General features: G+C 40.9%; 1 long non-coding RNA gene across 3 annotated transcripts in view; it reads right to left on the reverse strand.

The window, feature by feature from the left end:
• Positions 1–16,267, reverse strand: part of LOC114211022 (uncharacterized) — a 179,817-nt gene that overhangs the window by 43,668 nt on the left and 119,882 nt on the right. The window contains exon 5 of one of the 3 annotated variants that reach the window (XR_003609632.1): positions 11,324–11,500. The exons of the other annotated variants lie outside the window; for them this stretch is intronic. This is a non-coding gene — a long non-coding RNA (uncharacterized LOC114211022). Of the gene's footprint in view, positions 1–11,323; positions 11,501–16,267 lie in introns of those variants that run through there. 3 annotated transcript variants of the gene reach the window in all.

The following is a 16,267-nucleotide window of genomic DNA, read 5'->3' on the forward strand; positions in this document are numbered from 1 at the left end:
TGCCTATGAAAATCTTATCTTTTTGATTTCTTGACCCTTGACAAAGGTCAAGAAGAGACCCTGTGGGGACACTGTTGGAGGTCAGCCCAGGCTGAAGTGAACGGCCAACTGACATCAAGTGGAACAATGAACAATCATGTTAACAGATCTGATTTTCCAATAGAAGCCAGAAATTTCTATTTTTATGTGAAATCTCCTGTTTTTAAATGTTGGCAACCAATTCAAAATAATTTTAAGCACTTTAAAGGACTAAAATGTTTCTGTAAGCAGTCCAGTTTATGACCGCTTGTTCCAGAAGTCCACTAGAGAAGGCTTGACAATTACTCTTCAGAGCCTCCCTAACTTCACCCCATTCTCACCTCCACCCCTCTCTTGCCCTGGAATTAATGGCTCTTTGATCTGATTGATTAGAGCAATTTTTATGTCTCTTTATCATGCTCATTACATTCTGTGCAACTTTTGTTTTTGTTGCTTTTGTTTTTACATATCCATCTGCCTTGCTAAAGATCACTGTAATTTAATGTTGAACCCTGAGCTTGGTGCTCAGTTAGAATTTGAGGAAATCAGTTTGAGCCCCAGCTCTGACAGGACATTTGAATCCCTTGACCTCTTTAGGTTCAGTTTTCACATCTAAAATGTGAATTAATAATAATCATGGATAAAATGGGGCTGCATTACTATCTATTGCAATGGAGATAAAGTGAGATATCAGTAGTCCAACCTTCCTTGAAGCCTTTAGGAAGAATCCTTGGGTGTAGAGAGAGGTTTTTTTTTTTCGTTTTTTTTTATTATGATGTTATGTTAATCACCATACATTATATCGTTAGTTTTTGATGTAATGTTCCATGATTCATTGTTTGTGTATAACACCCAGTGCTCCATTCAATACATGCCCTCTTTAATACCCATCACCAGGCTAACCCATCCCTCCATGCCCCTCCCCTCTAGAACCCTCAGTTTGTTTCTCAGAGTCCATAGTCTCTCATGGTTCATCCCCCCTCCAATTTCCCCCACTTCATTCTTCCCCTCCTGCTATCTTCTTCTTCTTTTTTTTTAAACATATAATGTATTATTTGTTTCAGAGGTACAGGTCTGTGATTCAACAGTCTTACACAGTCCATCGACAGATGAATGGATAAAGAGGAATTCTTAATCTTAGAGACAGAGTTTTTAAAAATAATTATGATAATAAGTGGAATATTGAGTGCTTATATGCGCCAGGCACTTCCTAGATGCTTTATGTGGTCCCCAAATCTTCACAACTCCATAAGTGGCTTATCATTATTTACATTATAGTGGTAAAGAAAATAAAGTATAGGGTGGTTGAATATCACTTCTACTAAGTGGTAGAACTGGAACTGAGATGTTCCACTTCAAAGCCACTATCTTGAGCATGCCCCTAACTTGCAACCGCGTAAAGTCTGAGAACGGGGTCTTTCCTGTAAGCTCTTTGGTTCCTAGGCAATAAGATGGACTTACACTCTCATGTCTTCTATATTCTTTCTGTAGAGTTGGATGTTTGCATTTATTTATGAAAAAAAATCCTTAAGTAGTGGCTAGACTGGATGGATGGTTGACCAGGAGGAAAGGGAAAGGGGCTGGCCAGAAATTGATTTTAAACAGATTTCTCTAAGGAGACAGAATTTGAAAAATATTTTCACCAAAGGCAAGGAGAGAGCCGAGCAGATGTGGAACAGGAGCTCACTCGTGCCTCCTGGGCCCCCATCCCCATCTTCCCCAGCTGTGGACAGCATGACTTCAGATGCTGTGTCACTAGCCAGGCAGGAACTGGGGCCAAGGTGACAACTGTCCTGGGAAAAATGGAGACTGCTCAAACTTCTGGCAAGTCCTTTATCTTGGTGATGGTAAGTCTTGTCATTCATTGTGGAAAAGTAAATACAGGAACCTAATAGACAGTCATCAGCTAATGAGGGTTTACTTTAACTAACACAGTTCTTTCTCTGTTCTTATTTAAAGATTAATCCCTGGTGAGTAGTTGGTGTTCTCTTGCACATTTTTTTAAAAGATCTATTTATTTATTTTAGAGATACAGAGACAGAGAGAGAGAGAGAGAGAGAGAGAGAGAGAGAGAGAGAGAGAGAGAGTGTGTGTGTGTGTGTGTGTGTGTGTGTGTGTGTGTGAGTAGGGGGAGGGGCAAAGGGAGGGGAAGCTGACTCCCTGACTCCCCTAGATGACTGGCAGCATGGGAGTCGACCATCCTGTTTTGTGGAGGACATCCAACTCTGAACTGAGATTTCCTTGCTTCCCACTGGGTCAATCCAATGTGATGCCCATGCCCTGCACGTCCCATGGGTAAAGCGTGGGCAGGGTGTTGGTGTGCAGCTCCATCTCAGGACCTTGAGATCATGACCTGAGCCAAAACCAAGAGTTGGAGGGGCGCCTGGGTGACTCAGTTGTTACCCGTCTGCCTTCAGCTTAGGTCATGATCCCAGGGTCTTGGGATCAAGCCCCGTATCAGGCTCCCTGCTCAGCGGGAAGCCTGCTTCTCCCTCTCCCACTCCCCCTGCTTGTATTCCCTCTCTCGCTGTCTCTCTTGCTGTCAAATAAATAAATAAAATCTTTAAAAAAAAAAAAACAAGAGTTGGACACTTAGCCAACTGAGCCACCCAGGTGCCCCTGTCTTGCACATTTTATTTTATTTTATTTTTAAAGATTTTATTTATTTATTTGAGAGAGAGAATGAGAGAGAGAGGGCACAGGAGAGAGGGGAGAGTCAGAGGGAGAAGCAGACCCCCCGCCGAGCAGGGAGCCCGATGCAGGACTCGATCCTGGTACTCCAGGATCATGACCTGAGCCGAAGGCAGTCGCCCAACCAACTGAGCCACCCAGGTGCCCTGTCTTGCACATTTTAAAGGGCCTTACCAGCATTATTCCCAAAGGAGAGTGGGGAGCACCGTTCTACATAGTTTTCATCTCATTGCCATTATTAGTCCTTACCATTTATTTCTAAATAACTGTATACAAGAAAAGGAAGTAAAACACTCCCAGAGACCTTTACAAATTCAGATAAATTTGTCTGGGACCTTTGGTTATTTAGTTTGTGAAGAGCTGTTTTCACAATCCAGAGCAGTGATATATGAATACAATGGCATACCCACAGTAACCTGGGAAGGCTTTGGGCAAATGACCTAGCTGAGGAGGAGCCAGCACTTGTATCCAAGCTTCTATTTGCTAAAGATAGAAATAGTTGAAGAGGGAGGGTCCTGCAGGGACATTTTAAGCAATGCTAAGGAGATAAAAATGACAAGAGCCAGATTAAACCAGATTAAACCAGATGAGAATAGCAGGTGGGGCTTCAAGGGGTGCCAGGGCCAAGAAAAAAGAATGTCCTCAGTCATAGGGCATGAGGTCAGAGGGACACCCTGGGGTGGCCTGTTGGTCAGCCTTAAGTGTCCCATGGAAAAAGCATGGGTTGCTCCAAGGCACTGAGCAGATCTGCCTCCCCTAGGGATACTTGCCCAGTAGTCCATTGAGTGACCCACATTTTTTTTTTTCATTTTTCCAGAAGGAGTGAACATAGCAGTGCACTAACAACTTGAAACCCAGCCTAGATGACTGGCAGCATGGGAGTCGACCATCCTGTTTTGTGGAGGACATCCAACTCTGAACTGAGATTTCCTTGCTTCCCACTGGGTCAATCCAATGTGATGCCCATGCCCTGCACCTCCCATGGGTAAAAAAAAGAATTAAAATAATTTGAAAAATCTGTTTCTGAGCATAAGTGTGCCCAGAATTAGGAGAGAGCCTGGTGTTTTAGCTCACTTTATCCTCAAGACATCCTATGAGGGACATAACATTCCTTTTGCCTATAGATAAGAAAACCAAGGTACAAAGGGGTTAAGTAATCTGCCCCAACATGTCAATATTTTTTTAAAAATCCTATATAGCTCTAGAATCCAGATGCTTAAATGCTAAGCTGTACTCTCTCTCAATGCGATGATATATGGAAAGCGCTTTGACAGTGCCCGCCATATAGAAATTCAATAAATATTGGCACTATTATCATTCTCCTTTTATATACAGACATTTATATTCCAGCTAAAAAGTATCAATGAATATTATCAGTTGACTAAAAAATTATTTAAAGTAACAGTTTATTAGGGAATCCTGGGTGTCTCAGTCAGTTAAGCATCTGACTCTTGTTTTCAGCTCAGGTCATGATCTCAGGGTGGTGGGGTTGAGCCTCATGTTGGGCAACCTGCTCAGTGGGAGTCTGCCTGAGATTCTCTCTTGCTCCCTCTCCCTCTGCCCCTCCCCTATGCATGCTCACTCTCTCTCTCTCAAATGAATAAATCTTTAAAAAAAAAAAACAGCTTATTAAAGTATATTCCCTGGGAACTTCTACTAGGGTTAGGTAATATCTATGGTAGCCAGTCACCAAAATGGACCCCGATGGTCTCTGCCTCCTAATATTCACATCCTTGCCTTAGTCTCCTTCCACATTGTATCAGGATTGACCTGTATGATCAATAGAATAAGGAGGAAGTGAAGAATGTCACTCCTGAGGCTAGGTTATAAAAGACATTGTAGCTTTTGACTTTCTCCCTCTTAGATCCCTCAATCTGGGATAGGTACAGACCATGTCATGAATAGCCCTATGAAGACACCCCCGTGGAAGAGAACTGAGGCCTTCTGCCAGTAGCTATTTTGAAAGTAGATTCTCCCCAGTCAAGCCTTCAGATGACAGCAACCCTGGCCAACATCATGATGGCAACTTCATGAGAGAACTTGAGCCAGAACCACAAGCTAAGCCTCTCCAGGTTTTTTGGCTGTCAGAAACTACGTGAGATAATAACTATGTGAGATAAGGGGTAATTGTTATACAGCAATACATAACTAATACATTACCTCCTCTAGAAAACTTTTACTGACCACTGGCATTTTGTACCCTCTCTACCTAGTCTGACTCACGTGTTTTCATCTCAGTCTTCCCTTCTGGACAATGAGCTCAAGGACAGGAACTAATACTATCCCTGGTCTTTGGATTCCCAGGTTTTAGCACAATGCTGTAATTGATATGGACTTCAATAAGTATATATTATTGGACTGAACTATCTCCACTTACTATATATCTTTTTTTTTTAAACATTTGTAGTTCAGATTTTTCATGAATTCAGGTACTTCTTGCCGTTTAAACCAGCATTTGGCTATTAAAGTTAATACTAAATTTGTACTATCCAGGATCTTAGACATGTGTTTTTTATTTACGCAGTAGGATTGTATCAACTTTTAACAGAAAAGATTAAAGCAGTGTTTATGGTAGCAACATTCCTGTGCTTTTAAAGCCATTGTGCCATTAGCCCAGAATATTTCTTTTTTCTAAGTAATATCAAGTAACTGGAACTAAAAACAGCTCATCAATGGAAAAGGTAAAATAATTTCCTAGAAAATATTGCCTGAGTTGGAGATTAAATTGAGAGTTAGGACTAAACTGGAGGTTGGATTTTTAAATTCATATTTAATTCACAGAATATAACTTTATTGCTATTAAAGATATCAGTTCAATCTACGGTTTAACCTGTACTCTGATCCTGTGGAGAGCAAATTCATCATTTTTTCTTAAAATGTAATATAAAGCTTGGTGATTATAACATTTCTTATTTTGCATTTGTAAAATAAGAAATGCCTTAAAGACATATGAACTTCTTAAGTAAATGGAAAGCAGTCCATGTCAATGCATCCTCCATCATGGTCATTACCAAGAATTCACCACTTCTAGGAGGTTCTATCCTCAGGGAACTAACAAAGGCCTACCTCATCATTTCAAAGTTGTCCTCTATCCTTGTTGCAAAATATGCTAAAATCCAACAAAGATGTCTCCAGATGAAGAGAAGTTTCTCAGCTCTGAGTGATCTGAGGTTCATCTCTGCATTGACACAATACACATTCAAAGGTGTGTTTGGGAGGAAGGGGGAAGAAGGTGGGGATCTTGGCACAGAATAGTAACACAACAATGATGAAGTTTTAGAATCCCACACAAATAACATCCTCAAGTTTATATCCTGTTGCAGTCTGGCCTGGAGGAAATATTTAAAATAAAATAGATGAGTACTCAACATCGATGCAGTAAGTTCAAGAATGAAGAGTGAGAATAGAAACTATCTATCTCATGTACACAGCTTGGAAACTGAGGACTGAGGACTGGAACTATCTAACCTTCCTCCTCCCCCAAACAGACACAGACACACACACACACACACACACACACACACACACACACACACACACCTTACTTTTTTTTTTTTTTTTTTTTAAGAGAGGCAGAGAGGCGGAGAGGCAGAGGGAGAGGGAGAGAGAGAATCTTAAGTAGGTTCCAAGGCTCCACACCCAGCGCAGAGCTTGACACGGGGCTTAATCTCACAACACTGAGATCATGACCTGAGTTGAAATCAAGAGTTGGATGCTTAACCAACTAAGCCACCCAGGCGCCCCACACACCCCTTACTTTCTACAAAACATTAACAGAAAATTTAATTCTGTTACTCCATTGTTTTCATTATCATGCCTTTAAAATCCAGGAGATTTTTGTCCAGGCAGATAACTTAATTGTTCATTACAGGAACCTCCCAAAAAGACCATTCACTTCTTCCTAAGAAGCATCAAGAGATAGTTAACACCCTAAAGATCCTCAAATCCCTCAACTCAAAATCCTTGTCATGTTGTTTATAATCCTAAATTGTTGTATCATTATCCTTACCCAACCAAGCCCCCTCATTGGAAGACAACTTTAAACCAAACTTTCAATTTGTAATAAAATCTAACCTTGCTTTTTCCCCTAGGAGACATTACCCAAACTCTGTCTAGGTGGTCATCTTTCTTACTGCAAGAAACATGGCTTTGTCATGTCAACAGATTGTGTCAGTGATATTTGGAGAGCCAGCACTTGACAAGAGCTTAGTATGGGTCTAGCAATAAACTAAAATGGTTGGACACTGACGTATGGCCTTTAACCTATTTTCCCTCTAGGGATCAGTAGCCCCCAGTGTTTAAATAGTTCCATATCTGGACTTTAACATTTCTGCCTATCCCAGCATTTGCCACAGTATGTTCTGAGAGATGTTAAGAGATACTACTTTTGTTTAAAAGAAAAATGTTTCCGTGGCTAAACAATTTGAGAACTGCTGAGTTATGGATAAAACCCATTATTTCTTTACTGCAGGACTTCTCAGGGCCTTTAGTATACTACTCAGTATCAAAAACATCCAAGAGGGAATTATTAATATACAGCCAAAACATATATGAATGCTTTATCCTTAAAGCAGCTCACTAAATTCTCACTGGATACCATAGGGATGATGGACAATTTTATCTAACCTTTCACCCTGTCTTTTATCCACAGACCATGACAAGACAATATGGACAAAAAGTAAAATAAATGACTACAGCTGTCTTAGAGCTCAGCATCAGCTCCAGGATGATTTCAGGACTGCCTTGAGCTGTATAATGAAGACGATGAAGGAAATGGATCAGCCTGAGTCCCACCAGCCTGAGGTCTCTGTGTCCTGAGCCATACTTAGGTGGTTCCAGCCCTCCCCGTGAAACGGAATGCTAGCTGTGCAACATCCTGCTGGGAGTTCCTCAAGGTTTGCCCACACTTACGAGTGCCAGACATCAACTGGCTAAATCTTCCAAGTTGCTGATCCTTGCTCAAAGGAAGCCTTCCCTGGCATAGACTCCTTAAAGGGAGGAGGCATCTGGCATACACTGCTTCACTAACAGCTAAAATCCTCATGCTGGTATCTTTATTTTGCTGTGCCTTCGACTGAGATCTCCACTGAAAGGACATTCTTTCAGTCAGTACCTCCCGCTCTGACTTCCCTGTTTTGGGTTGAGGAGGGGAAATTGATTGACACTGTGCATTTTCTATGTGCCTGTCATGACATTTGGCCCTTTACATTCTTGATCTCATGTAAGTGACAGAACCACAAAAAATTATGAGTGCCTGTTTATATCACATTTATAGCACAAAGCTGCCGTGACTGTTTTACTTATTTTCAGTAACAGTGTTCATAGCAACCCCAGGTGATAGACAATTATTGCCCCCACTTTCTAGGTGAAGGAACTGAGGGATTCAAAGGTGAAGCAGTTTGTCTAAGATCACACAGGTGGACAGTGGCAGGGCCAGAGTTGAACACAGTCCGTATATCTGACCACACTACCATTATCCTCCATATCTGCCCTACTAGATGAGAAAACCAAAGCTCAAAGAAGTTAAGTGTCTCACTCAAAAACACACAGGAGTGGCAGAACTGGGACCAGAATCCCTGTCCTCCTACAAGTCCTTCTTTTCCCTCTAAGCCAACAGTTCCTAAAGCATGGTCCCCAGACCAGCACATCAGTGATAGTTGAGAAGTTGTAGAAATGTAAGCTCTTGGGCCCCACCCCAGACCCACTGAATCTGAAACTCTGCTGTGGGGCCCAACAATCTCTGCTGTAGGAAGGCCTCCAGATGATTGTGATGCAGACTAAGGTTGGGGAAGCCCTGCTTTGCACCTTGCTACCTTCTATAGAGCACTGAAGCTTGAGATCACTTTCAAGGGCTAGAGGGACTATGCTGTCCAGTGGTTAGAGGCTCTGAGAAGCTAAGAGAACCAGCAGGCACCACTAACTGCCTTGCTAGGAGAGAACTTGGATTAGAGCCAGCATATCTCATTTGCTTGTCAATAGCCAGGCCAGTGGTTGCTCTTTTTCCCCTTAACTATTCATGGAGAAGGAAAAGAATAGTCTGTGGTCCAGTCTGTGGCCAAGAGGAAGACAGGTCCTCTCCTTGTCCATCCCCGACCCTGCCATTCACTTCTCAGATACAGAGATTCTCTCAATGCATTTCAGTTCAATGTTTTGCCACTTTTGCCTGCCTGCTCTGTCTGTTCCTACTTGTAACCCTTCTAGTCCTTAAGCTCCTTCCTCTTTGGGAAGAAATACTTCTGTGGCAATATGGTCAGCTGATGTGCTGCCTTCCTGGTAGGTACATGGTGCAATGAAAAAATTCTTATAATTCTTGAGGCCCTCCCTTCTGATGGTGAAAGGGAAGGTTGGGAGCCCCCCACTGCCCAGCTGGGCCCAGGGCGGGTGCCGGTGGGAGCCAGGCAGTGAGAGGGGCGGTTGGGAAATAGTAGGAGAAAAAAGAAGAAAAAGGGTAAAGAAAAATTCTTATAATTCTGAGATCAAACTTTTTTTCCCCTTTTTTGCCCCAAGGGTCAATTCAGTAGCTACACATTCATGCTTTCATCACCCATTGCATCTCTGAAATATTTAAGATCCCAGCTTTCCCCTGAATCAAACTGTTGTCAAGAGGTTCAGTGTATGTACAGGAGACAGAGTAAAAAAGTGATGTTTACAGAGGAAAAAGGGAAGTTAAGGAATCTTTGATGGTTCAGGGTGGGAGCTTGAAAGGCCTTTGATGCAGGACAAAGAATTTGTGGCCAATAGCTGTACCACAGGGGAAAGGGAGAGAGCCACAGATATGAGAGGAAGAATCTAAGCTGGCTCTGAGGTGCTTATTTGCCATCAGGGATCAAATGCATACTACTTTTAAAAAGCATTGTCCTTCCTTAACACAAATTAATGTGAGATCATTGAGTTTCTTCAGGTCACACATCCAGTGGCCTACATGGAATGCTCTATTTTCATTTCCAGGCTAAGGATGGGGCCTCCTATGGGAGAACATGCTATATAGTGACTACAGTTGCAAGGAGGAGAATGTGCAAGAGCTAACCATTTCTGTTCTTGCCTCTTGATGGTTTCCAGGGATCTATCGGTCTGTTGGTTTGTTTTGTGCTTGATTTGGAATCTTGGTTTTTATTCGCCCACACTGAAACCAGTTAGTACCAGAAAGGGCACCACATTAAGAGTCAGCAAGCCTGACCTGATTAATCAGAAAAAGAGGATGTGCAGTGTTGAGCATGGACATTAGACTCAGGGAGAACACTCCCCAGCTGTGAGTCTCTAGATCCCGGTGGGTTGTACTGAGGGTTAAATGAGAAAATGCATGTAACTGTGGCCTGTTAGCTATGATTGTTCAATTCACACTCACTGAGAGTTTAGTGGGGGCCTGGCCCTGTACTGGCAGGCCCCACGAGGTCCAGAGGGGCTCTCTGTGGGGGTAGGCCTGGTTTGCACGATCACCAGCCCTACCCCTCAACTTGGCCCAGTGAATTTGGATAATCTCTATAAGCCCCTAAACCTCTGTATCTTCTCATCTAAAGAAATACATGTTTTCCGGGGGGTCGTGGGGAACAAGTGAAAGAGATCCCCTGAAAGTTTCAAACTGCTATGCCAGGCTAACAAAAGATAGCACCAAACTGTATTATGTGAGTAGAATACTTACTTTTTAACTTCTGATATTAATACTGGTTGAACTTTTACTGCTATGGTATAATAGAAAGAACCCCTGAATCGGTAATTAGGCCTGAATTTAGGTCATGGTTCTGCAATTCTGTCACTTATTAGCTGTGCAACTTTGAGCTAGTCATTTAACTTCCCTGGGCCTCAGTTTCCTTATCTAAGAACTAGGCTAACCTTATCTACCCCACATGTTGTTGAGGAGAGACAGAACGCTTCTCCCTCTCCTTCTGCAAGATCTGAACCTTTCTTATCACCTAGAAACTACAATCTGGTTTCCTCTCATCACCCTAAGATTGCTGCCCACAAGTGTCCATTTTGGTTTGGGCATATTGTAGGACTAATAATTATAATAAAATTCATCATTTATTGGACACTTAATGCATGCTAAGGACTTTACATATATCATAGCAAATAGTCCTTACAACTCTGCAAAGTAGAAATTACCCTTCTCAGTTTGGAGACGGGCTCATAGAAGTAATTGTGTGGAAGCCATATAGCTAATAACCTGAGATTTTGACCCACACCTAAGTCCACACACTTAATTACTGTTATTATCACTGTTCTCTTCTTTTGCATACTCCTTGGATGAAGAGTGCAATTTATCTGGACTGAAGATCCCAAATCCTGACTCCTAAATCTTCATATTAAAGCACATGGAAAATGTCTACCACACAATTTAAATTATAATCGGCTTTCCCACCCTCAGGCTTCCAAAATAACCAGTTATAAAAAACTTGATGTAATGTAATCTCAACCTTAAGAGCTATAAAAAGTCTCCATCATAAATGACAGATAATGTTTCTAGAATGAAATCTATTTTAGTTAGTTCTACGGTTTTTGAAAATATTTGACATATAATATGCAACACACACACACACACAGAGTCCTTAAAGCTTTTTTTTTTTTTTCCACAAAAGCCACAGAGAAAAATTTTCCCAGGACCCAAGCTCCGGATATTCTTGATACCAGATGCCTCCACAAGCTGGGCTGCTGTCAGTGGGACAGAGAAGCTGCCAAGAAGCCAGGCCATTTCCACTCCACATTTGGTCTGAGGCCAGAGTGTTGTCTTTCAGCTTTTAGAAAGACCTCCCAGGGTGGGGTGGACCCAGCAATGACCATATGTGACCATCATGGCCTGCAGGGTAGAGAAAAAAGGTAAAAGCCTTTTAAGTGGCCAAGATCTTATCTGCAAAAGCTGGAAAACTCTTTTTCCAATGCAAAAACAGAACCAGTCCAAACTAATCTTTACTTGAGGAGGTAGGGAGTCCTAGTTCAATGGTCCAAGCCATGCTAATTAATTTCTGAGGAGGACCCTGTCCTAATGCTATGGGCCTCATACAGCAAGTTCCGTCCTACAAGATTGGTCACAGTATGTTTATTTTGCATTATTCCCAAGTGAATCCCAAGGAATGTTATGATCAGCTTGGTAAAACTCCATGCCATGGAGGCACATGCATGTGCATGACACACTGACACTGTGTTGATCTAGAACATTGAAAAAGGAATATGTTGAAACAATATGAAAGGAGAGGCTATTTAATGTCTTTTGCTTTACTATATTTTACATCTATGGGCTTTAGTAGAAGGATATCCTTGGCCTCTAGTATGGCATGGGGGTGGAGGCAGTAGAAAGGGAAATGCCTAAAGTCATTGAAAGTCCCTAGTCCACTCATTCAACAACTATTTAGGGTGGGCCCACCACATACCAGGTAAGGTGCCGTGTGCTACAGATACAAGTGCCCAAGAGCAGGCATCACTTATGCCCTCTTGAAACTTGGTATCCAGTGGTCAACAATCAAATAACTGCATATGTATATGAAAAACTGAAGCTGTGACAAGTGCTAAGAAGGAGTGGTCACAGTCTTTTAAGAAGTTAAGAAAATCTGACTTAGAGAGGTCAGTGAGGGCTTCCCTGAGAAAGCACTGCTTCCACTGAGATCTAAAGGATGAGTAGACGTTAACAGACAAAGCAATAGGAATGAGAGGCAAAGTCTTGGCCAAGGGAATAGCAGACGCAAAGACTTTGTGTTGAAAGGAAGCCATCTTGGTGGGAAAACAGAAGAGATCTGACCTAAGTGTCACCAGGAAGGCTCACCGGTCCCTAAACACCTCTGCCCTCTGATGTCTAAATCCCACCATTATTAAGGCATGCTTTGGGTTAAGAGTGTTTTCCCCTTGAAGTGCTCTTTTACGCTCAGAAGAATAAACTATTAAGGCAAGTGAATGCTTTTCTCTGATCGATTTTCTTCCTAACAGCACAGGTCATGGCTACAAGCCCTTGAGATTTGTTCAGAGGTTTGGATAGGTGGTGTTAAAATACACACACACACACACACACACACACACATTTTATGACACTTTGCTGGATGGTGCTAGCAATCAGGCATTTAATGAGGAAGTTTCTATGAAACTGAAGAAAAGCAAAGATTGTTAGAAACCCAGTTTCTGAGTCCAGAGGGGCAGCCAGCCAAGATTTTTAGGCTTGAGCTTGAAGCATCTTTAGAAGGTGGAGTGAGGCTGGCAGTGCCCATCTGATTAGTTTTCCTGGTTTGGAGTTTGAATGTCTCTGGTGATGCCATCAGGTGCTCCAGTGAACTTTCTGAATGGTGCACATAGCAGAAGGCATGAAGGTTGCCCAGACATAATCTGTGGTCATCCAGCTTCAGCTTATAGGACACTTCAGAAAAAGGGCAATTTTTTTTTCTTTATTTTAGTTTTTATTTTAATTCCAGAAAAGGGCAGTCTTAATTCCAAACCAGAAGAGAGAAAAAATTAGAAACTTTAATTTGGAGAGTTGTAACCAGATAGTAGAGCAAACTAAAAGAATTCAGGACTTAGCAAGGATTGGCAAAATGTGCAAGACAGAGCCCATAAGGGTGCACTATAGTTTTCCACTGAAATAAAAAAAACCAAATTCTTTCTATAGTCACTCCCATTTCTCCATTTCAATGATAATCAAAGGAAGACTAATTTGTTTGTGAAGTAAGTCTGATCATTACTCTTGGCCTAATCATTTATGTAAGTGCAACCAAGAGCTTGCATAGGCCCATATTTGAGTTTGCTGTGCTGGAACTTTTCATTAGAAATTCTAGATTGGACTTTTAAAAGCCTCTCAAGGCTAGGAGCCAAACCAAGAATTCACTACCACATTTTGCCTGCATTACCTACTGATTTGGGTGAATTCCTCTCTTCTCAGTATCCCCCAAATATCCTAAGATTCCTGGGTCTGCCAAGAAGTGACCTTCCTTACTCACCTGTAAGGTGGGGAATGCTATAAGCCAGATACAGGTCAGTTTTTCTAAGGGGGTGGAGGAGCTTATAAGCACTGGCTCCTTAAAATCAACCTTAGTTCCTTAAAACTGTCAGGTCATATCTGATTTGATGCACATCATTCTCAAATATGATATTCCAGTCAATATCTTGTTAATATAACTGATATTTCTAATTGTGTCTTATTACAAGAAAAGATTCTTATAGAACTTATGAAAATAACTAGATTGCCATGAAAATAAGAATGCTAAGAGTTTCCACATTCTGGAGGGATCAAGTAGAGAGAAAGATAAATGTTTCAATGCTGTTTACAAAACTGTAATACTGCAAATTTCTAAGAATTTCACACTATTTTTGGAATATCTATATTAGTAACATATATCCATACACATATAACCTAAGAAGATTTATCATCACTTCTTATTTAACAATGTTTCCCACATAATTTAACATATCACATATTTCTAATTAGCTTAATATCTCTCTTTTACAAAGTGAGACAGAAATCCTTTGAGATTTTCCAGGAGTGCTCCGGACAATCTCAAAGTTAGTTTGAAGTAAAAAAGACTCCATTTAGAATTGGATTTTGGAAAATCGTCAAAAATGTCAAGGAGGGCAAGTGCTGTGATGAGCACTGGGTGTTATACGTAACTAATGAATCACTGAACACTACATCAAGAACTAATTATGTACTATACAGTGGCTAACTGAACATAATTTAAAAAAATGTCAAAAAGTTTGAACATTTGACTACATAAGCTCACAAGTCACTATGAAACAATATTTAGTTATCCATTTAACCACAGTGACAATTAAAAGATCTCAAAATACAGAAAATTACATAGTTGTAAAAAAAAATCATAGCTTTTTTAATATTAAGAATACTTGGTTTTCTTAAGTAATCAAAGACCTGATAAAGACAACGTGAAGCACGGGAAATTATTTTAGGACACAAAATGCTGATTGCCCAGGCAGATTACTTAAAACGTAAGGAAAGATACTTTTTTACAGTGTTTTACTAAGAGCAGACCAATAATCTAAGAAAACTTTTGGTTTTTTTGTTTTTTGTTTTTAAGATTTTATTTATGTGTCAGAGAGAGAGAGAGAGAGAATGAGCAGGGGGGCAGCAGGCAGGGGGAGAAGCAGGCTCTGCACTGAGCAGGGAGCCCGATGCGGGACTCAATCCCAGGACCCTGGGATCATGACCTGAGCCAAAGGCAGACGTTTAACCAACTGAGACACCCACGCATCCCTAGGAAAACTTTAACAGAGAGAGAAAACCAAGTTCTAATTTTGTGTCAGTATACTAGTTAGTAATATAAGGCTAATTTTTTTCTTTTTAACCCATGTAAATAAACCCATCCAATCTTGGCAAGCTTTGATCATCCACGAAAAGAATTCCTTTTCCAAGATTCCTTTTCCATAAACCTTCTTAAAAAAATTTTTTTTTATTCATTCAGTTTTTGTCCTACTCTTTCTTATTTCTAAGTCTGGAAGTCTGGAACAATTAGTCATTCTACTTTAGAAGAAAATTTCTCTTTTTCCTTTAACAAAAACACATACTTCATACTTTCACTTATCAAAATACATCTTATTTTCCTTGCACAGAGTTGCTTTTTTCTTTACTTTTATTATTTCTAGTAGATTCATTTACACAATATGGATTAGAATTTTTAACCATTAGTAACCCTAGTTTTCAGTGAAAACCAGGAATCTGACAGTTGTGAACTGTCACATACTATCATTCTGTAGCAAATTTATGAATACATCATTTCATAATTTTCTAGAGGCGTATCTTTCTCAGAGTATAATTTTTCATGTTTATTAACAGATTCAAATATATTTAGCTTCTCTATCCCGTATAAAAACAAGATCCCAAAAGTAGATAAACTTATGTTTGGCAATTAACGTTTCAATGTTTTATCTTTCTTGGAAATGATCTAGATATTCAATGAATATCCATCATTTAACTGAGTATAGCGCTAAGGTTTAAAGTTATCAAGGGCACCTGGGTGGCTCAGTAGTTAAGCGTCTGCCTTCGGCTCAGGTCATGATCCCAGGGTCCTGGGATCGAGCCCCCCATCGGGCTCCCTGCTCCGTGGGAAGCCTGCTTCTCCCTCTCCCACTCCCCCTGCTTCTGTTCCTTCTCTCGCTGTGTCTCTCTCTGTCAAATAAATAAATAAAATCTTTAAAAAAAATTTTTTTTGCAACTTTTTTTTTTAATTCCAGCATAGGGGCGCCTGGGTAGCTCAGTTTGTTGAGTGTCAGACTCTTGATTTTGGCTCAGGTCATGACTTCAGGGCTGTGAGATCAAGCCCCACTTCAGGCTCTGAGCTCAGCCAGGAGTCTGCTTGAGATTATCTCTCTCCCTCCCCCTCTGCTCCTCCCCCACCACCCCCCTCATGCTCATGCTTTCTCTCTCTTTCGCAAATAAATTTAAAAATCTTTTTTAAAAATTCCAGTATAGTTAACATACAGTGTTATATTAGTTTCAGGTGTACAATATAGTGCTTCAGCACTTCCATACCATACCAGGAGCTCATCAGCAAGTTCACTCCTTAATCCCCATCACCTGTTTCACCCAGCCCCTCACCCATCTCCCCTCTTGTAACCATCAGTTTGTTCTCTATAG

The sequence above is a fragment of the Eumetopias jubatus genome, unplaced genomic scaffold (genome assembly GCF_037043125.1).
Source record: "Eumetopias jubatus isolate StellerSeaLion01/CBP00866 unplaced genomic scaffold, mEumJub1_p1.0 scaffold_8, whole genome shotgun sequence".
Taxonomy (NCBI): Eukaryota; Metazoa; Chordata; class Mammalia; order Carnivora; family Otariidae; genus Eumetopias; species Eumetopias jubatus.